We start from the raw sequence: 13,738 nt of genomic DNA on the forward strand, positions 1-13,738 counted from the left end.
GACCGCCCCCGCCCACCACGGTGCCCTTCCTGGCTTCTCCAGGATCCTGAGTTTCCAGATTATCGTCCGTGTTCAAACGCCCCACCTGGATGTATCCCCAGGCACCCGCAGGGGCCCCTGAGCCTTCCCAGTCACTTCCACCCAAGATCGGGGTGGTGGAGAGGATCCGCGAGCTGCTTCCCTCCCAGAAGCGACCTCTAACGCCAAATCCTGCCGCCCTGTGCAGCTGTGGTGGGGGTGACGGGGCCGCAATAGAGGCGGGACCTGCCTCCCAGGGCACGTGTCCAGGGGGGACACGGTGAATTCAGCCAGAAAGCCGTGGGTGGCGGAGACAGAAGCAGCCTTCCCGGACTTGCCTGCGGACGGAGGGGACAGGCTGAAGCCATTCACGAGGCAGGCCCTGGGGTGGCCTCGCGGGACTGCTAGAGGAGCCCCGCCTCTGTCCCTCCAGCCCCCTATCGCTCATCCCCACGCGGTGTCACCCTGCAGGTGGCGGGCCAAGGGGCTGCCCGGGGTCCCCCCGCCAGGACACCCTCTTCCGTTGTTCTGTAACAAAGCGATCCTGTTCCCAGATCTGCACGTCGGGCCGGGCTCAGCAACACAGCTTGTCTCTGCTCCACTCGGCATCACCTACAGCGACCCAGAGGCCGGGGGACGGAACCACTCGAAGCCTCCTTCGCTCCCGCGCCTGACGGCTCACGCTGGCGGGGGGCTGGGACCTCACCTGGGACTGGAATACCCAACCTGCGGCCTCTCCGTGTGCCTCGGCCTTCCTCACAGTGTGGTGGCCGGGTCCTCGGGATGAGGGTCCCAGGAGAGAGCCAGGCAGAAGTGCTGCTGCCTTGTGGAGCCTCGCCTTTAGGGGTCACGCAGCCTTCCAGCACGTTCTGTTCGGTGCGGCGTTCACAAAAGGCTGTCCACGTTCACCGGGAGGATTGGATTCCATCTTTTGTCGGGAACGAGCAGGGTCAGAGAATTGGCTGATAGGTATTAAAACCACCATGCGCCCTCTGCTCTGTGGACACGGATTGTCTTAGTTTGGGCCCCCTGTGTTTACCTGGGACCAGTCCCTGTTTTAGGGGGGTGGGGTGTTCGGTCGCCCAGGCCTGGATCAAACCTCCGTTCCTGGGGCCAGTGTGGATGCGGGAGAGGGGAGAGGGCCGAGCCGGAGACTGGCAGCCGGGCCAGAACCACGTACAAGGACAGCCTGAGATTTCTCTGAAGAAGGGCGGGTGGCAAGACAAAACAACATATGTCCTCTCCAGATAGTAAACAAATAAACAAACACTCAAGTACATAATTACGCCCTGTTGCCTAAGGGTGCGATGTTTGTAAGAGTAACTAAATGGGGGATGGGTGGTGGGGTGCAAGGTCACCTTCATAGGAGGTGGTTTATACTGAGGCTTGAAGGACAGAGAGGGTGCCAGCTGGGAGAGGGCATTTTGGGTGAAGAGGTTAGCCTGTGCAAAGGCCCTGTGGCACAAAAGCTTGGCGTATTTAAGGACCTGACTGGCCCTGTGGCTGGAGCAAAGCGAGTGAGACGGGGGGTGTGGGCAGACGTGAGGCTCTATCACACCGTGTCTCAAAGACCGCGGCCAAGAGTTTGGATTTGAGTCTATGGTCAACGGGAAGCCACTGGCGAAATCCAGCTCAAGTCTATGCCTATCACACCCCAAATAGCACGGAGTTATTTTTACACATGGGACATGTTCAGTCTGTTAGTTCCTTTTTCCGCTTTACCTTTCTGCCCCTCACCCTGACTCCCTTCCAACATCACGACCAGCTTGGGTATGGCACTCGCCTGCATCCCCAATGTCACCTCATCTTTCCCATGACCTCCCTCTCATCCCGGTTCACTCCAGCGGGCCAGACATCAGCAGCGTCTGACCGCCTGCCCCACCTGCCGGAAGTCACCAGGGCACGTCCCGCCGAACCTGAGCCATGCACGACGTCAACAAGTGGCAGCGCGAAGGCGACATTGCCTTCACCCGGCCGCCACCCACGCTGCCAGCCCATCCATCGCTCGGAGCGCCCGATCCATCCGATTTAAATAAACAAATCCCCCGAACGGGGCCCAGTAATGGAAACGTTGACAGACCCTTATCTGCAGCGGCTCTGGGTGTGCACAGGCCTGTAATAATTTGGGCCTCGCCGAGGCGGAGGAGTTATTGTGATTGTGCCGTGTCTATGACAGTTTAATCAGATCTTGAAAATCAGGGGCATTCCATTGTGCACCTGCTCATGGGGACAAAAAGGGAAAAAAGTGGCTGGTGGAGTTTTCTATCACGGGCTTTCCCCCCCCACACCCCCCCCCATACCCAGGCAGGACCTCCTCCCGAGGATATAATTCATTGCATGTGTGTGTGAAGGGGTAGTGAGCGGGGGATTAGACAGAATGGTGACTAGACCAGCACGAGGGAGGACGTCCACCAAGGGGCTTCGTTTGTCTACACGACCTGTATCTGGGGAGGATGGGAATATTTGGAGGTCCTGGGATGCTGCCGTGACCCAAGTGTGTCCAAACTCTGCCTTCTAGAACTGGCAGGTCTAACCAGTGAGAAAAAGCTGGCTCCCAGAACGTCTTACTGGGGACCTCCAGGAAAGCAGGACCCGAGGCACAGGCTTGGGAACAGGACATCTATCTGGAGGCGGTTGCAGGAAGCAGCAGTGGGGGCTCACAGAAGGAAGACGACCCCCATGAAGCCTGTGACATTGATCTAGTTACTACTGTGGGTGGTGGAGGCGGAACACCACTGGGGATTCTCTGAGGGACGGTGGAGAACGCGTCTCAGCTTTGAGCAAACCCCGAAGCAGGAAATCGGGGAGACGCTGGCCACAGGCAAGCTAGCGTCCACTCGAACGTGCTGAACCGGGTGGGTCAGGAGGGTATGGCAGGGTGCACCATGGATGGCTCCTACGCGGGTATGGCGGGGGAGCCAGTGCAGCGGGGTGGTTACGGTGGGCTTCTCGGAGGAGGTGACACAGGAGATAAAACCTGACAGCTGGGAAGCAGTTAACTAAGCATCAGGGTAGGGTGGAGTGGGGTGGAAAGAGGGTGCCAGAAAGGGGGAGCAACAGGGGCAAAGGCCCAGAGGCAGGAAGGAACGTGGTGCTTTGGAGGACCTACAGAAGCCACATGGCTGGTAACCACTGATTCAGTACCTGGACAAGTGACTTCTCGCTCTAGATCTCTGGGGTCCTCACGGCATCATGGTCGACAACTCCCCAGAGCTGTCACGGGGAGTGAAGGAGATCTCATCAGCGGGGGTGGCTAACAGGGCCCCTTTGCAACGTGGGCCCTCGGATCTCTTTGGCCCTTCCTTTCTCTTCCTCTTTCCCAAACTTTGGACTCCAGAGGTCTCTCCTGCCAGGCTGAGGGTATTTCTGGGAGGAAGGGCTTCGCACATGTGGTACTGATCAGTGGCAATACTCGCAAGAGGACAGCAGTTGGCCTTGGCTTTGGGACGGTCCCCTCACTGCAGGATGGGATGTGGGTGTCCACCCTGGCACCCTGTGTAAACCGGCCAGTGCTGTGTGCGGGAGCACGAGCTGGAGACGAGGGTGCCCGACCCAGGACAGCACTCTTCAAACCAGCTGTTATGCAAAGGAGACTTTCCAGAGTCTACACCCCGCCCCCAACTCCATTATGTCCCCCCCACCTACAGCCAGATCTTGTCTCCAATTTTCCCTTAATTAAGTTTCTCCTTCTGAAATCCAAGAGGGAGGGCTCTTCCAGAGAGGCCCTGGGTACAGCAGCTTTCATTTTCAATGGAAAACAGCCCAGGGGGTAGGAGGGCTCAGTCATTCACACCTTGGTGTGAACTAGGTGGGAGGGCTGTGAATGTGCTAAATGCTTAAGGCAAGTGGCCAACAGGGTGGCTAGAGCAGCAGAGAGCTGGGCTTCCGCCCTGTGAGGCTGGAAGGCAGAAGAATGCTGGAGGTGAGGGGGTGGGAGAGCAAGCCCCCATTCCCTTCCCCTCTCTGGGTCTCTTTTCCCATGCTGGGTAATTGGCAAGTTGACCTATGGGCTCCTAAGGACATCTTGGGGTCCCAAATGGGATTTCTGGGGCACCCAGCACCAAGTACAGTACCTGGTACGTAGCAGGCACTGAGTAAACATCACCTGGTTGGATGGATGGATGGATGGATGACTGATGGAGTGCATGAGTCGATGGTTGCATGAGTAGCTACACCACGAGCATCACTGATCAGACTTGGTGAAACCTATTTGGGTTGGCGGTTTGCATCCAACCACCAGGGCCAGGCTGTCTGTGTTTCCCAGAAGGGGAGGGGATTTCTGTCCCGTTGGGGTGGGGGGGTGGGACCATATAAAAGGCGGGGAGGCATGCTAGTTCATGCTTCAGCCATCTGTAGAATCCCCCAGAGAAGTGCTGGGGCTCTAGAGACATCTATTTGGAGAGAAGATGGAGTTCTCTCTCACCAGCAAATCCTTGAAGTGTTCATCACTCACTAAGTGGTTTCTTGGATGTCCCCTCTATCCTTACCTCACTCACCTATTTACTTTTTCATCTACCCATCATTTACCCATCTACCCATCCAATTATCTATCCACCCAGCCTTCTGACGATCCACCCACCCACCCAACCACTCACCCATCTATCTGTCCATCACTTACCCATCTATCCATTCGTCCATGCATCTATCCATACATCTCTCTGACTACCCATCCACTCATCCCCTCACCCATTCCCCCATTCATCCACCCACACATCCACCCACTCATCCCCCCCATCCACCCACCCATCCACTCACCCATCCCCCCACGCATCCACCCATTCATCCACCCACCCTTCCCCCATTCATCCATTCACCCATTCCCCCACCCATCCCCCCACCCATCCCCCCACCCATTCATCCACACACCCATCCACCCACTCATCCCCCACACTCATCCATCCACTCATCCCCCCACCCATCCACCCAGTCATTCACTCACTCATCCCCCCACCCATCCATCCCCCCACCCATCCATCCACTCGTCCCCCTCATTCATCCCCCCACCTATCCACCCATTCATCCACCCACCCATTCCCCCATTCATCCACCCACCTATCCCCCCACCCATCCACCCACTCATCCATCCACTCATCCCCCCACCCATCCACCCATTCATCCATTCACCCATTCCCCCACCCATCCACCCATTCATCCACACACCCATCCCCCCATTCATCCACCCACCCATCCACCCACCCATCCACCCACTCATCCCCCCCACTCATCCATCCACTCATCCCCCCACCCATCCACCCACTCATTCACTCACCCATCCCTCCACCCATCCATCCCCCCACCCATCCACCCACTCATCCCCCCCACTCATCCATCCACTCATCCCCCCACCCATCCACCCATTCATCCACACACCCATCCCCCCATTCATCCACCCACCCATCCACCCACCCGTCCACCCACTCATCCCCCCCACTCATCCATCCACTCATCCCCCCACCCATCCACCCACTCATCTACTCACCCATCCACCCATTCATCCACACATCCATCCATCCCACATACCCATACCCTCATTTACCTAACCGACCTATCAAGTGGTCTGGGCCAGGATTTGTTCCATGCACTGGGCATACCAGGGTGACTGAAATAGGGTCGATGCATTCAAGAAGCCCCCATTCTATGGGGATGATCATGATACAAACAGTTATACCCCAGTAGACCACTGTGATTGGGGCAGCACAGGGGTCTGGGTGAGCCCAAGGAAGACCATGCCCCCTCTGTTTCCATGGAGCCTTTGCAGATATGTTCCCCTGCCCAGAACACTCTTCCTCCTCCTTGTCATCTGGACCATTCCCACTCATCACACAAGGCTTAGCCTGGTTCACCTCCTCTGGAGAGCTTTCCCCAACTTTCTTCCTCTTTTTCGTAAAATGCAATTTTCCACCTACTTTTAGAGGGCTGGGTTTGTGTCTCCTTCATTCCTGGCCTGGCCCATGGTAGGCGCAGTGCAAGTGTTTGAGGAACAGATGAATGCAGGTGACCAGACAGAGAAGAGGGAGGAAAGGACAGAATACAGGAGGGTGGCAAGGAAAACAACCAAGGTAAAACCCCCTCCCCCCATCTCCAGACCCTTCACCTAATCATATTTGCAGACTCCCTTGTGCCACGTAAGGGAGTCTGTTCACAGGTTTGGGACTGAGGCACGGACCTCTATGGGATGCCATTATTCTGTCAAACACACCCTCTGGGGAGCAGGTACCAAGATGGGCCGAGAAAGAGCAGGGAGCTGAGGGAGGAGGTGGGGAGGGTCGATGTGGGTCTGACCTCCCGTACAGGAGAGTGGGAAGGAGGGACAATTTGGCAGGAAGGGTTTCAGGTGACTGCATGGTTCTAGGGAAGTTTCAGCCAGACCAATGGAGACTCCTTGAGCCAAAGTCATTCAACAGAGGGGTCTCGCGGGAATGGGCCTACCTCAGTGTCCCTGCCAGGCTCTCAGTTCATGGAAAGCATGGTCCCAAACCAGCATGGTGACAGTCAAAGCACAGCATGTGCATTCATATGACGAGAAAAGAGGGTTTTAGCACGGGGCCTGGCATGGGTTTGTCGAGGGGAAGATAGTGACTCCAGAGTCAGGTTGAGGTCAGAGAACAGAAGAGCCTATGGGTCCAGCTGGCCCGTGGGGAGTGGGGAACTCCCAAGGTCTCTGAGGAGGACAATTGGTCCCCCCATCCCTGAGGGGATACCCAGGGCCTTCAGGAGTCCTTTAAGATTTCTGGGAGGAGCCCCACCGCCCATTCTCACCTCCAGGAGACTGTTGGGGTCCACGTTCCTTGCCCACTCTGTGGCCATTTGCAAGGGAAACTGAGCTGCTCACATCTATAGTCTTACAAATGCACTCGATTTGCAATTTTTCTTTCTAAACCCTGGCCAGATGATATGAGCTACGGTTATCTCATTTTTTACCCCATTTCTCCCCTCCTCTTTTTTACTGCATCATTTCCAGGGGGTGTCCTCTAGCAGTGTGAAATCAGGCCGGTGAGGACATGTACCTGCAGAGTGTTTCCCGGAGCGGGCTCTGACTCTGGGGCCCAGCAAAGGGGCTGCGTGACATCGGTACCCACTCTTTCTTTTCTGTGATCCTTGCAGACATTACTCATTGATCACAGAATTCTTTGCACTGAGCTGGACGTGGTCTTAAAAACGGGGGTAGCATATGATTTACTGCACAAACAGGACACTTCTGAGAATGAAAAAGGGCCACGATTAAGAGCGACAGCTGAGGGGCACCTGGGTGGCTCAGTCAGTGGAGCGTCTGACTCTTGATTTCAGCTGACGTCATGATCTCATGGTTTGTGGGATCGAGCCCCACGTTGGGCTCTGTGTTGAGTGTGGGGAGTCTGCTCAGGATTCTCTCTCCCTCCCTCTCTCTGCCCCTCCCCTGTACTCTCTCTATCTCTCAAAATAAATAAACATTAAAAAAACAATAACACCTGAAAAACAGCTGTAAACCGAGATAGTCCTGGGAAGACAAGGCTCTTCTGACATCCTACTTCAAAACCTAGCTCAGCCCAGGGTTTCAGGTAGCCACTACCAATCGATCACCTAAATTTGCATGTGAGATGAACCTTCTCTGCTTTTCCAGGTCTGACCCTGTGTGACTATGGGGGAGATAATCCAGAACACCTGTCCTTTCTGGAATGGGATTCTTTCAGATCTGGCCGGATACCAGGGCTAATTTCAGTCTGTCATCGGACCAGATCCTTCTCCTCCCCCTCAAGTCCCGTCTGAAACATCTGTGAAATGGGTGAGTTAAACACATCTTTTCCTATCCAACAGAAGGTGGGAATTTGTTTTAACAAAGAAAAAGATGCTTGACAGGCACGAAAGGGTGAAAACGAGCATTTATCCAGCTCCTGCTGTATACCGGGATGTTTCCCATGTTAGCTTATTAGTGACTTGTTTCTTCTTTATGTTCCCCAAACTCTACGAGGTCGGGAGGTGCCGGGCATCTCCCAGACGGAGAAGGAGAGTCGGAGAGGTTAGTGGAGTCCACATGGCTGGAGTGGCAGGGCTGGGATGTGAAGCTGGGCCTGGCTGGGTCTGGAGACTACGTTCTTTCTGTTTCTCCCCCCTGCCCCAAGAGGCTCAGCTTGGGGCTCCTGCTCACACCGCTGAGTCTCTGAATGGGACATGCTAGAAGCACAACAGGTGGGGTCTCGGGTCTGGGGACGGAAGCGGAGCGTCGCCTGCAGATTCCATAATAAGCACAACACCTGTTTCTCGAGTGTTCTTCCTGGGCCTGCACGGCGCGGGCTACTGCATCAGTGCTGAACTCGAGGCCACGCGGCGAGGAGGAGGTGAAGGCAGGATCCAAACCTACTCTCCCCTGATGCCCCGTGGCGTCCCGGGACAACTCGGTGGAGATGTTCCTTCCCCGGGGCCAAAAAAGAACAGTGCCTGCCTTGTTCCTAATTCTTCCCTTGCTGGAATCCAGGAGGGCTGCAGGGGGAGGCAGCTGGGAAGTGATGTGCCTCCAAGACTGAAGACTGCCGTCAATGGGGCGACGCTAATGATTGTCAGGCACGTGGAGCAGACCCTGAAGATCGATGGCATCTCCCCTCCCCCCCTCATGCCCAGCCCCATCTCCGACCTTCCTTGGGGAATGTGGCCCTTGCCAGGAGGCCGCCCGCCTCTGACTCCTCTGTCACACCCGGAGACCGCACACTGGCTTCGGGGTACCCTGACCCCGGCCAAAGCATTTTCCCCATTGCACAGCGGAGGAAACTGAGTCCAGGTTAAACCGGAAGGGCCTTACCCGGGTACAGGGACCAGCTCAGAGGCACCTTCATGATCCGGGTTTTACATGGTCCCATTTTAAGGATGGAAAAGCTGATGCTTGGTCTCATAATTCATTTACTCGAGGGTAGGAGACTGCAAGAGGTGGGGTTGGGATTCGAACCCGGGCCCAGCCAAGCCAGCGGGGGGTGGGGAGGGTGGGGGTACAGGGGAGGATTGGAACTTTCATTTTCCATAACCTGCTGCCTCTTTCCCAGCGGTTTGATCTCCACTGACCTCTCTGACCTTGAGCTCGCTGTGCGTAAAGTGGCGCTGAGAGCCTGTGCCGCGGGGGGAGCGTTTCTAGTTGAAAGTAAAAACATCGGCAGGGCCGCCGACTGAGCACTTGCCTGTGCCAGGTAGTGTCAACATCATCCGATCTGAAGTGCCCCCAAATTGCAGACGAGGGAACTGGGGGGACCCCTGTCCCGCCAGGGCCGTACTTCGGGCGACAACGGGGTCAGCCCACCCTGCCTCCCAGAGAAGCGCATGGTTCCTCCTGCGTTCGTTTAAATTTCCTCCCTTACGTGTGCGGGCAGACCCTGGCTTGGGGGGCCTGCTGGGGGAGACCAGACAGAGGCCTTCTCAGGGGCCTCTCTCCCCAAGGCCCGTCTATGGTTCCGGAAGCCAGGAGCCAGATGTTTGGTGTCCACGGAGCGGGCTCCAGCTGACCCCGTGAGGCTGGGAGGGGCCCTCTCTGCGGTGGGGTTCAGCCCAAGGTCAGGTGTGGGCTGAGGCATCACCTGTGCAGGGGTGAACGTTTGCAGGAACCTCCTGGATCCCTCCTCCTGGGCTGGGGAGATGCCACCAACCCCAGCTCTCCAGTCCTCCGACACCCATGCACGTCAGGGTCACCCTGGGTCTGGCTTCCTTAGGCCAAGTACGAGGTTCCATCTGGCTGGCTGTGTGATCAGGGAAGGTCGCTCACCCTCTCTGGGCCTCAATTGTCTGATCAGTTAGGAGAGGCCAGACTGGCTGGATCATTGGCCTCCCACCGCCTGTCTGGCCCCGAGAGGCCCGGATACCAGCCCAGAAAGATAAACCTGTCCCTAACTCAGCCTTTCTGGGTCCTTCCCAGCCCGCACACCTGGAACAAGGGATTTCCCCTCTTGGTGCCATAGCGTCTGTACCTGTAAAATGGGTTTACTTCCAGTGCGCGTCTCGTGGGTTATGCAAAGCTCTCAGCGGGGACCTTGGCACGCGGTCGGCAGTGACAAAGTGGAAATGTCTTCAGCGGGGCAGCCGGGCATGAGGCCAAGTTCCCGCTGGGCCAGTTTCCAGCCAGACGGCCTCAGTTTCCAGCTCTGCAGAGTGGGGCCAGGGTAACTCATGGATTCTGTAAGGATGTGAATATACGGAGGAATGAAAGTTTAAGTTCGGAAAACACCTTCCCCTTTCTCCCCTCCCCCTTCTCTTGCTTCTTCCTCTCCCTTCGCCTCCCCCCACCCCATGCCCCCTTTTCACTGTCCTCATCTCTCCCTTCCCAGTAGCGCCCGGAAGTATGGGGCAGAAGAAGGTGGTGACGTGAGCAGTGCCCTGGTCCTATGGGTGAGCTGCTCACAGCAGGGGGCTTCTGAGAATAGCCTGACTTACCCCTCCCCCCGGGTCTCCAACCCCCTCTGGCCCCTTCCCACTCTGCACACCTGCTTTCGAACAGACAGATGTGCCCCCCACCATGGGTTGCTGACTCACCTGTCATCCCAGGCTTCACCGTGGGGAAGCACGGGGTCCAGGGTCGCACCTTGGGTCTGTCCCTTCACCTCTCTGGGCCTCTGTTTTCCCACCTGGGAAGTGAGGGTAGTGAAATTTGCCGTTGGCCGGAGGCGGGGTGGGGTGGGGGGTGGGGAGGACTGTTGTCATGAGTGACTGAGATACAGTTGGGTGTGGGGGGGTCCCCAGCGATCCTGAGCCTGAAGGTGGGGTCCCGAGATTCAGTCGGCACAGGGGATTATCCGAGGTGGGGGCCGTGCTGAGGGTGACGTTTCTGGGGGGGGGGGCCGGGGGTCCACGGGGTGACAGTCTTTTCATCTCCAAAGCCCTTTCCTGCCTGAAGCCTCTAAATAACGCTTCTGTTGAGGCAAACTTTTAATCTCCGAAGCCATGGAACCCTTGGCCTCCCTGACAACCGAAGGGCAGGCGCAGCCGTGACCCAGCCCTGGTGGCCGTGGGCGTCTGAAGCCGGCTGGCTCTTTCCTCCTGAAGGAGAGAGGTCAGGTAGCATCTGCTGATTCTGCTGTAATTCTTGGCCAATGATGGCACTGGCCAGCCCTCTGCACGGGGGGCTGGTGAGTGGGGTATTCCAATCAGCCACTTCTGTTTTTATTTTTATTTTATTTTATTTTATTTTATTTTATTTTATTTTATTTTATTTTATTTTATTTTTGAGACAGAGAGAATACAAGCAGGGGAGGGGCAGAGGGAGAAAAAGAGAGAGAGGATCTTAGGCAGGCTCAACACTCAGCCTGGAGCCTGACCCGGGGCTCGATCTCATGAACCGTGAGATCATGGCCTGAGCTGAGGTCAAGTTGGACGCTCCACCGACTGAGCCACCCAGACGCCCCTAAATCAGCCACTTCTCAAACGGCAGTGTTCCCAGGAGCGTCTCGGACGTCGGGTCGCAATTCAGATTCTGAATCAGCAGGCCCGGCCATGTCGATTTCCAGGACCCAGGGCAAAGTGGCAACGAGGGGCCCCAGGTTCAAACATGGTTCGAAAGAATCTGAAGACATCGGCAGGTGAGCACCGAATCAAGCGTGGCACCCCTCTGAGCACAGGGCCCCGTGGGGCTGCCCAGGTCTCATGCCCGTAAAGCCGGCCAGAAACTGCATTTCTTTTTTTTTTTTTTTAAATTTTTTTTTCAACATTTATTTATTTTTGGGACAGAGAGAGACAGAGCATGAACGGGGGAGGGGCAGAGAGAGAGGGAGACACAGAATCGGAAACAGGCTCCAGGCTCTGAGCCATCAGCCCAGAGCCTGACGCGGGGCTCGAACTCCCGGACCGCGAGATCGTGACCTGGCTGAAGTCGGACGCCCAACCGACTGCGCCACCCAGGCGCCCCCAGAAACTGCATTTCTAATAAACTCTAGGTGGGGCTCATCGCGCTGGCCCTGGGCCACACCTTGAGGAGGTGAGTTTGGGGTTTCAGCGGTCACCCCGGGAAGCGGGAAGCGTTAAACGCTCCCCTGGTGTCAGCAGACCCCGCCTCCCGTCCTCTGCGGTGTGAACTTGGACAACCACCTTGGCCTCACTGGGCTGCGGGCTCCCCAGCTGGAAGGGGGGGTGGGGGAGGGTCAGATGAGATGGCTTCTAAGACACCTCCCCTCTGGCACTCCGTCCTCCCCCCCCTCCCCCCCCCCCCCCCCCCCCCCCCCGCGAAGTCCCCAACCTGTGGCCTCCAGACCTCGGTCCAGGATCAAATTGCCAAAGCCGCCTTGTCCATCCAGCCCGGCTGGAAGTGATTTTTAAACAAAGCCCACATTCCTTCTGAGCCTGTCGGCCTGCCATGTTCCCAAGCCCACCACCACGCCTGCAATTTCCTTGCCAAGCCGACTCCTCGGGATAAACGCATGGCGAAAACCCGGCAAGGAAATAAACAAACAGATCCCCATCACACCCTGCCACGTCCCACCTCGCTCGGGCGTCTGTTCAAAACAAGCGTCCTGGTGACAATGTCGAGACATCGGGGGCCCTGGAGGGGAGGGGGGCGGGCACTGGGGGCCCCGGGGAGGACAATCGGAAGAAAATGGAGGTCAGACCCCCAAGCAGGGCTGGCCGGCTTTCATCCCGCAATGGAAATCGGGGAGGATTTTGCCTCCGGAGGCTCCCAGTGGACTTTTGTCGTGAGGACAAGAAACGCTGCACGCGGATAAAGTGGCTTTTAGAACTATCAGAAAGTGAGTGTGTGCTGGGAATGGGGAGGAGGGGGTGCCCAGGAAGGGGAAATTAAAATTCTACTCCCGCCGAAGGTTCTGGGCTCGAGCTCGCCGCGCGAGCATCGATCTGTTCCAGCATTTGACTTTCAACCATGACAAAACTGTGGGCAAATTAATTGTTCTCCAGGATATTAAGCATCAGACTCCATTAATCCTTTCTGAGCGAGATGCTTGCTGAATGCTAATTGGGAGGGTTCCGGCCTGCCACGGGGTGTTTCTCCTGTCCTCGGAGACCCCACCGGGTCCCCACCTTTCTCTGTCTCCCCTGGGTGCCGGTGCCCAGGACCGAGCCCCCCTCCCCCCTTCCCCCCGTGCTGCCTTTATTTCCCTTTGTGGCATAGGACAGAGAAGGGACAGGTGGGCCCAACCTGAACCTCCCCTCCCCCGCCTGGGCATCTTCTTCCAGGGAAGCCGTGGGACCGGTAGCAAGATTGTTTTATGCAAATTCCAATATCTGTATGCAGGCGCGGCCGTGAGGATGAACGCAAGAAATAATTACCAAATTATGCACGTTGAGTTGGTTTTCCTGCATCCTGAGCCCTTAAAAGGAAAAGCAAAAACACGGCGACGAGAGTGTATAAAACAGACAAACAACCCCGTGGCTTGGGTCGCCCGAGGTGGGGGTGGTGTGGGCCACAGCTGTGGCTGGGGGTCGCCGTGCAGGTTTCTGGCAGGGGATGGGGTGGAGGGTCCTGGGCAGGGGTCAGGGCTTCTGGGCCTCAGGCTGTTATCGGATTGCCAGGTGTCCTTGAGCAAGTCACTTCTCTTCTTGGGGCCTCAGTTTCCCCATCTGCAGAAGGGGATTTGGCAAGAGGCTTAACAATGCTGTGTCTTGTAACGGGGGTGGTGGTATGGTCGGGGCGGGGGTCCCCACTGAGCTGTAGGTAGGGCCGATCTGACGTGCACAGTGGGGCTCTGCGGGGACAGGGAGGACCTCTGGGACGTCCCCTTGCTTAGCAGCTTCTGCCCCGTTGCCAAGGGCAACATCCCTC

This window comes from Lynx rufus, unplaced genomic scaffold (assembly GCF_022079265.1).
Source record: "Lynx rufus isolate CCGP_SWC_20201006 ecotype Redwood Valley unplaced genomic scaffold, mLynRuf1.p SCAF_24, whole genome shotgun sequence".
NCBI classification, from domain to species: domain Eukaryota; kingdom Metazoa; phylum Chordata; class Mammalia; order Carnivora; family Felidae; genus Lynx; species Lynx rufus.